An 8,995-nucleotide genomic window follows, 5' to 3' on the forward strand; every position below is an offset into this window, starting at 1 on the left:
GGCATTGGCCAGTGTCGGTAGACAGGATACTGGGCTAGATGGACCTTTGGTCTGTCCCAGTACAGCCGTTCTTATGACTTCCTGTATATTGCTATTTGCCAATGTAATTGCACCATAAACGGACAAAGTGATTTAAAAACACAGGCTGAGCCTAGGGTCCTTGTCCAAAAGGACTTAGGGTAAAATTTTCAAAAACACTGAAGTGATTAGGAGCCTCGATCCCATTTTCCAAAAAGACTTAAGCACTGGGGAGCCTAAGTCTCATTGGCTTTCAGTGAGAGTCAGGTACCTAGCAACCATTTGTGCTTTTGAAAATTTCCCTGTTAGGCTTCTAAGTGCCAAAGGTACTTATGAAAAGTCATAATTTTCTCCTATGTCGCTTAGATGCTTTTGAACATTTTGTACTGACAGTCAAAGGGGCCTGATCCTGGGAGATGCTGAGTACCCACAACTCCTGGTTGCTTCATTGGGATTGACAGTAATGGAATCTATGGGTACTCACCAGCTCTCCCTTACTCTGGGCCAGATTCTGTTACCTTTACTTACACTGAGGAGAACTGTTGTTCATATGTGGTTCCATTGATTTCAGTGGGGTAAGTTGGCATTCACCATAAGTACAGATATCAGAATCTGGCCTTCAGATGAGCAGAATGAACAGGATAAGAGAACAGGCAGAGGAGCTATTGTTAGCATAGGAGACCAGCGTCGGAGGCTTTGCAAGTGGAATGGGTTTAGAGATGGGAGGGACTACTCTTGGTGCCTGGAAAGTGGGAAGTAGTTCCGAGCACAAAGAGCGACACAAAAGAAAATGTGAAGCCAGAGTAGGAGGGGGAGACAAAAGAAGCAGCAGGGAGCGAGGATAGGGTGGGGGGTGGGGTGCAAGATTAAACAAGAGCACAGATGTACTTGGCAAGGGCAGAGCTGTGCTGGGCCTGGAAGACGAGGAGCTTGAAGTTGGCAGTTATTAATACTTGTAATTGCAGTAAGAATGGTGGACAAGTTTGATCGAAGTGCAAAACTCTCATTCCCCTTGACTGACTTCCCTCTGACATGTGGTTTGATTCCACATGACCAGGGCTGAAAGATGGAGTGTCCACTTTTTATTTTTAATCGAGTCAGATTTATAACTTAGAATAAAAATCATCCAATATCACTAAGGAAGAAAAATAAATGATCCTGAACTGAGCTATAATAGAAAATATATTCCCTTCATAAATCAAGCTTATGTTCACTTAAATCTCCAGTTTGTCTCAGAATGGGAAAACTTTCTGCCAGCTATGTGATGGAAGATGCAAACTGACATCAAACCACGGGTGTTCCACAAATCTAACTATCCATCCAGGAAATTTGGCCTGGTGGATAGAGCACTGGACACCTGAGTTCTATTCTGAATTCTGCCACTGACCTGCTAGGTGACCTTGAGCAAGCCACTTTACATCCCTGTGCCTCGGTTTCCCCATCTGTAAGAAATGGGGATAACAATACTGACCTTCGTTGTAAAGTGCTTTGAGATTTATGGGTGAAACGCACTACAGAAAAGGTAGGAATTATCTATTTATCTTCCTACCTGGTGCTTATCACTGTAGTGTCTGAGGACATCCAACATTGAATTAAAGCAAGAAAGAGCTCAATAAAGAGACTCAGCAACCTCCTGGGTGAGGTTGAAGATGAAATTTTGCAGGTTTTTTAACATGTGTGGTTGGGATGGGGCTTCTCTCTTCATTTTCTTGGAGGTGGTTGCTGTTGTGGGAAGACTAGGCTTGCACTGAGTTCTGTCTGAAGGCACTGAAGTCTGTGGTCACTATCAGCTCCTCCGTAGTCTGAGTTCCAGTTGCTAAGGGAGCTCCACTTCACCCCACTTTGCTCTCACATGCGTGACCTTTGCCGCTGACTGGCTCAGCATTACTGTGATACGTAACTGTGAAGAGCAGAGCGGAATGAAACCAGAGCTGAAGTGTGGTATTAAAATGCTTTTCCTTTAGTAAACAGCTACTTCTCTCCTGATCTTGGGCCAACTCCTTGGCCTCCTCCTACATCCCTTTTTGCGCTGCTCCAACAGCCCCAAAGCTATCATTGCACTAATCTGGCAGTGCTTGGGGATGATTCGGTCCTTGGAAATCCCTGGGATCAAGGCTGTTGTGAAGGTGGTTTAGGGTCACCCTTGCTTTCCCCCAATCTCAGCATGAGTGTGCCCCAGTTGAGCATCCAGTCCCTTGTTTTACATCCTGATGTTGTGCTGGTAAAGCAATGTCATGACACAGACGGCAGAAACCAGTCTCCTGGGGAAAGGTAAGCTGTGACGCTGATAGGTCTAAAACGTTCTGCCTAGTGCTTTTGATGGTGACACAATAACAGCCCACTTTAGGAAAGTCGTTGTGCCTGATTCTCTTCACCTCTTCTCCATGGTGTAACTCATTAAAGTTGGCGGAGTTACACCAATGTAAAATTGCTGTGAGATCAGAATCAGGCCCAGTGTATTCTGTTGGCATCTCTAACTCTATTGGCTTAATATGTGGCTTGTCTGGTACTGTCTCATCCACACGGAGGAGTGAGATTACAGACTAAATCCAGTGGAGGAAATACTTGAAGCCAACTCTAGTGGAGAGTGAATCCTGTGAAGAGTCACCCTTGATTTTTAAATTAAGGTTATTAAGGGATAGAGAGCAAAGTACTGGCCCAGCCCCTCTCGTGTGCTGTTGCTGATTATTCAGAGTAATTAGAGAGAAGCAGCTTCTAAAAAGGAGGTGACTGATCTAACTCATACAGAAAGTCTTTCTTATTGTGCTCCTCGCACAAGCTGCCTAGACTAGAGCCAAGTGAATAATTCACAATTAATAAGTTATTGGGCAAATGTAGTTCCTCTTCTGCCTAAAGGATACTCACAATCAAAATGTGAGTCCAGCTGATTTCTTCAGAATTTGGATTTAGTCGGTGAATTTCTCTATGGTTTGATTGTACATTGTTGAGTTGTGTAGCTTATTCACAGCCGAGCAATGTAACAAGCTGGCATCAGGCTTACAACCTGTAAGGTGCTGGATCTGCTGGGAAAGTGCAAAGATCAGGCCACCCCCCTGTCTCAGGTATGAGGGAGCACACTTTGGGGGGAAATGCACCTGGGGCAGTCAGGGTGTGCCATAGGAGATACTATGTTGGGGTGGGAGGGTCTCAGAAGGGAGAACAGGGGTTTCGACTACTGCTATGGAAGCACACAGGTGAGCAGCTCAAGGATCAGACATCTCTGGAGAGTGGTTCTATGGTGAAGATTTCCTCACTGTATTCTCAGAGAAAGGAATAGGGAAGCCAGCTGCCAGGCAGCCTCTCTTGGAGCAGGCTTTGGAAGCATGGATCCCCTATGTAGATCTTAGTTTTGTGCAAATGAGGATCTTCTGGAGGAGCAAATTTTTAAGTGGCTTTTAAAATTGCATTTTTATGGTGTATGTAGCTCTGTGAATGTGCGCTTCACACACAGCTCAGAGCCAAAGCTCCTGCCCATAGGAGCTTATATTCCAATCAGCATCCATTTTACTGAATAAAGCACAACATCAGCTAAAGACTGCCTGAGCTTTGCTCATTGCCAGTACAACACACCCAGGACAAAACAGAACCACGTCACAGACCAGGGAGCAATCACTTCCCTGCCATGGGACAAACTGTCCAAACCCTTGGTGTTCGGATCTTTAGGGAACTATTGTATAGATTGGAAGTAGAGCTGGATTACATTTTTCAGCCAAAAAATGTTTTGGTGGCAAATGCAGATTTAGTAACACCAAAACGTTCTGTGAATTTGTGTCAGCTTTGCTGAATTGTTCATTTGGAAAAAATTAAACTAAAAAATCAAATGTTTTGTTTCATAATTTTTCTAAATGAAAATTTTCAATTATTTGGTTTGAAATTAATTTTCTATTCAATGTTTCCTTTATTTTTTTTTTAAATCAACATTTTAAAATGGTCAAAACTGAAACACAACATTGTGTTTGACCCAAAACAATTTTTTTGACTTTTTTCAAGAACATTTTCATTTGCAGGCTGACCCAAAACAGATTTTATTTTTTGAAAGTGCCAGTGAACCGAAAAAAACATTTTGTGCCAACTCTAACTGGAATGCTTTTGTGAAGTAGAGGGTGTGTAGGTGTGATTATTCTATAATTTGAAGTATTAATAAGTTTTATAAATTATACAGGAAGATGTAGCTTCTATGCCCTCACAAAATAAACATTCCACTGAAAGAGAATTATTTTTAAAAGGAGGAAACTGGAAGGTAAAAGGGATAATAAAGAAAATCAGAGTAACCTCAGGGATTTCATCCCATCCTGAATTCTTGCCTCTGCATTGCCTAGGGCCCCATAAAGCCCTAATTTGGCCTTGACAACAAGAGGAAAAGTACCGTTCTGTATTCATGCATGCTTTCAGAGGGGGACATATGTAGATATTTGTATTCATGTTGGAGAACAGCTATTGCTTTTTTTAAGAAGCTGAAAAGAATTAGGAAGTCACGGGATGAAGGGCTTGGGGGGAGTGGGAGGAGAATTGCACAATGTATTTGACAAGCAATGTTTGCAGCACCAGAAACTGTACAATTTGTTAAAAGGTGAGGCTGGGTTTGCCTTGATTGTGTGCAGAAAAGGAAGCATTCATCCAAGTTTAAATAAAAGCTCCCACGACAGTCTTTGCTGCTCCAATAGATAATAGAGTGAAAACCAATTTTAGCTCAATGAGCCTTCCACACACAGCACAACTAAGACTTTTCAGTCTTTCAGTGTTCAGTGTCATTAGACTAAACTAAAACTCTTAACATCAGGAGGAAAAGACCATCTCTCTGATTATTTGTTTGGGCAATAACTGGTGCTAGAATAAATAACACAGAAAAACACTGAAAGCTACCAAGAGTATTTCCATTTAAAAATCCAAAGCCCAAGATCATTTTCTCCCTTATGTTACAGACATTTGACACATTAGCAGTGATTGAAGGCCTGTTTGATGTTAGTCAAGGAAAGGTAGTGCAATGCCAACATAGAAATTTCAGAGCTTTCTACTGAAGACTTCATGAATATGCTCAAATAGAGGGGTTGGGTGGCTGAGTTGCAAAGCACTGTCCTTTTCTCTCTTTACAACTGAAGTTTTAAGTGAAATGAATTTGATAGTCTAAACCTGATTGCAACATGGCATATTATAGGCCTGATTCTCTCCTTTACTCTAGTTTTAGGCCACTGTCACTCCATTAACTGCAGAGGAGTTATCCCTGAGAGGAGACTCGTGCTTTAATCACAAAACCTCACACTGTAAGTGCTTATCAGCTGTCATCATAGTTAGCTCAGTATATAGTGAGAATAAAGATGGCCTCAGACCAAACCCCTGAACTTCACTCTTGGATTCCACTTGGGAGGAGGGCCCAAAATCTGAACTTGAACCTGTATCTTAAGTCCACATCTGGTTCCTATTTTTATGATGGGACCAAACCAAAACTCCCAGATCCAAATACCCCAGAAATCTGAGATGGTTGAAATCAGGGTCTGGACTATGTATCTCAGGCCCACCTCTGCTTGAGAAGCAAAATCACACTGATTTATCACAAAGATTCAGTCACATCCTGGACTAGTAAATGAACAACACATGCATGTAACCTGGCACACTGAGCAGCAGAACAGTAGAGGATGGAGGGTGGTCTAGTGGGCTGGCACTGGGAACTCTTGGACCTGATCCCAATTCTGATGCTGTCTTGTTGTGTGATCTGACAGGAAAGATGTCCCAATGGTTAGAGGGCTCATAGACTCATAGACTCATAGACATTAAGGTCAGAAGGGACCATTATGATCATCTGGTCTGACCCCCTGCATGCTGCAGGCCGCAAGACCCTTCCCTGTACTCTACCGTTGAAGTCCCCAGTCCTGTGTTTTAGTGACTTCAATCGGCTGAGACCCTCCTGCTAGTGATCCCTGCCCCATGCTGCGGAGGAAGGCGAAAAACCTCCAGAGGCTCAGCCAATCTACCCTGGAGGAAAATTCCTTCCCGACCCCAAATATGGCGATCAGTAATACCCCGAGCATATAGGCAAGAGTCTCTAGCCTGACCCTTGTTGGCCATTATGTTGTTCATGTACCATTGCTTGGTTTTCCTTGGCTACTATGTTTTATCATTAAACCATTCCCTCCATAAACTTATCCAACTTAATCTTAAAACCAGACAGGTCCGTCGCCCCCACCGTTTCCCTCGGAAGGCCGTTCCAATATTTCACCCCTCTGACGGTCAGAAACCTTCGTCTAATTTCTAGCCTAAACTTCCCCCCGGCCAGTTTGTATCCATTCGTTCTCGTGTCCACATTAGTACTAAACTGGAATAATTCCTCTCCCTCCCTTGTATTAACCCCTCTGATATATTTAAAGATAGCAATCATATCCCCCCTCAGCCTTCGCTTTGTCAGACTAAACAACCCAAGCTCCTCTAATCTCTTTTCATACGACAGGTTTTCCATTCCTCTGATCATCTTAGTCGCCCTTCTCTGCACCCGTTCCAGTTTGAGTTCATCTAGCCTGGGCTGCTGAACACCCAAGTCCAGTTTCTGCTCTGCCACACAAAACCTTGTGTGACCAAGGGCAAGTCACTTAGTCTCTGTGCCTCAGTTTCCCACCTATAAAATGGAGATAATGGCACTGCCCTGCCTCACAGAGGTGCTGTGAGGATAAATACATTAAAGAGCGTGAGGCTCAGATACTACAGTGATGGGGGCCATATTAGTTCCTTACCTAGACTGTTCTGGGCAAAGCATTTAAGCACATTGTCCATCCACTATTTTGGTATGCCTCAGGTTGTGGGTGCCCAACTTGAGACAGCTAGGCCTTGATTTGCAGAGGGGCCAAGCAACCACTGTTCCCATTGAAGGCAAAGAGAGTTGTGGATACTCAGCATCTCAGAAACATATGTTGTCTTCAAGCTGGACACGTAAGGAGCGAGTCTCTCAAAACTAGTGAAAACTTTTTAACATCTGTAAGGCCTCATCTAAACAAGACAGTCGGACTGATTTAACAAAATCAGGGTCACAATCTGCTTTCGTGGGCACTCTTGTTTTAGCTTAAGAATGCCATGTATCAATATTGCTGAAGTCAATTCCTTACAGTCTTATGCTAATTCAGTATAAGTCATTCTGAAACTGAAATAAGAGTGTCCAAACAATTGGTACAACTGCCTCATGTAGACAAAGACTAAGCTTTAGAGCCCCTATCTGTCAAAGAGACAGGCTTATGTACCTCATTAAAAATATTTTGATGTTAAATTATTTAATGTTTGTAAAGCACTTTGAGATACTTAGGAGAAAGGTGCTAGGATGTGCAAAGATCATTTCAGATTTATAATAAGCAGTTTGCACGTTTCAAAACTGCATCGCCAGCAATTGTATAATACCATACTGAGCACTGGCAGGGTTATTTGCCTGCTCCCAGAATCAGCCTGTTAAGGACAAAAAGTTTTGTATTGTCAATTTCTCTTTAAGAGGCATGAGACATAAACAAACCAAAGGGCTATAATGTGAAAAACGACTGTACATTTTTTAAAATTCTGATTGCTTTGACAGTTTTTATAATTTTGCAGTGACCATTAAGCACTAACCAATGCAAAACAAATCACCTGTTAGTTATGATGAGAAGCCTTTATTCCTTTACCCCTCATGAAATTTAGGTGCCATGGGAGCTTTTATAAATAGAAAATAAAATATCACCATATGCTCCTTCCCTATGTTAAGATGCAAGATTTCAAAGCCAGCACATGGAAAGTTAGTTAACTCTACAATTATATTTCCATGCTTGAAGTCCTTATGTATCTTATCGTAGATAGGATGCATTTAACTTTTTTTAAATGACTTGATTTAAAAAAAATCAAGCTACTGAAAAGTAATTTTTCAATGTCTGAAATTTACAAACACAGGCCTGCAAGTCCACAGGATCCACCTTGACTTCAGTGAGATCTCAGCACATGCAGCACTTGCAGGATCAGGTCCTAAACCACAGATTTATGTATTGGTAGTATTTGTTTTACAGGAGCTCCTAGAAACCTTAACTGAGATTGCAACCTCACTGGGCTAGGCTGCATTTCACCTCAAGAAGAAGGATGCTCAACCAAGCTAGACACTGGTGTGAAAGGTCTGGGAGTTAAAACCCACAGGAGATTCCAGTCCCAGCTGAGACGGCTTCCCTGAGTGGAGCACAGCTGAACCTAGTTAGAATCAGAGCCTTTTTAAAGGGACTGGGCTAATCTATCTGTTCAGAGGCAGGATTGTTGGTCAGGGATTGCTAAAGAAAGAGAGGTACTCCCTTGCTTACATTATTTGGTGTCTATGATGAAAGCCCTATGGAAGGAATGGGATCAGAGATTACGATGGATATGGGGTAGGGGTTGTGTTATTCTTGGTGTACACCGATGCTGTAAAAATGAACCTGAAAGTACAGAAATGCTTTCTTTGCTTATCCTGGGTCTCCTGTGAGGTTTCCTTTCAGCCACTGGATGTGTCAGAGTGACTTTAGCTAAGTGAGTTAACTTTTTGTGTGCCTGTGTTTCCTCATCTATAAAATGGGGGATAATGGGAGGTTGTGAGATTCAATCAATGTTTATAAGGTGCTTTGAGATCCCCATATAAAAGGTGGCCCATTTTGAATGTAATGAAAACAACATGGTATGATGAGCATAGCATGTGGTAGTGTGAAAAACAAGAGTGTAGGACTCACTTCACAGAGATGCGAGTTGAAGGGCATTTTTCTTGTGTAAGCTCTTTCTAAATGTTGAGTCTCCCAACCAATTTAAAAATATTGCTGGCTCTGCTTCGTTTTCTTCTTCTCTCTGTTCCTAAGCTGAGGTCTTCAAAAATAGTTCTACAGGGGTATTTCTTGCCAATATTGGCAAGACTTCTGCTGTTGAGCTACTGCCATAGTTATTTATGTTATAGTTAGAAAGCTTTTTCATAATATGTAACAAATTTCCTTTGCTGCAGATTAAGCCATTTATTTCTTAT

The sequence above is a fragment of the Malaclemys terrapin genome, chromosome 19 (assembly GCF_027887155.1).
Source record: "Malaclemys terrapin pileata isolate rMalTer1 chromosome 19, rMalTer1.hap1, whole genome shotgun sequence".
Lineage (NCBI taxonomy): Eukaryota > Metazoa > Chordata > Testudines > Emydidae > Malaclemys > Malaclemys terrapin.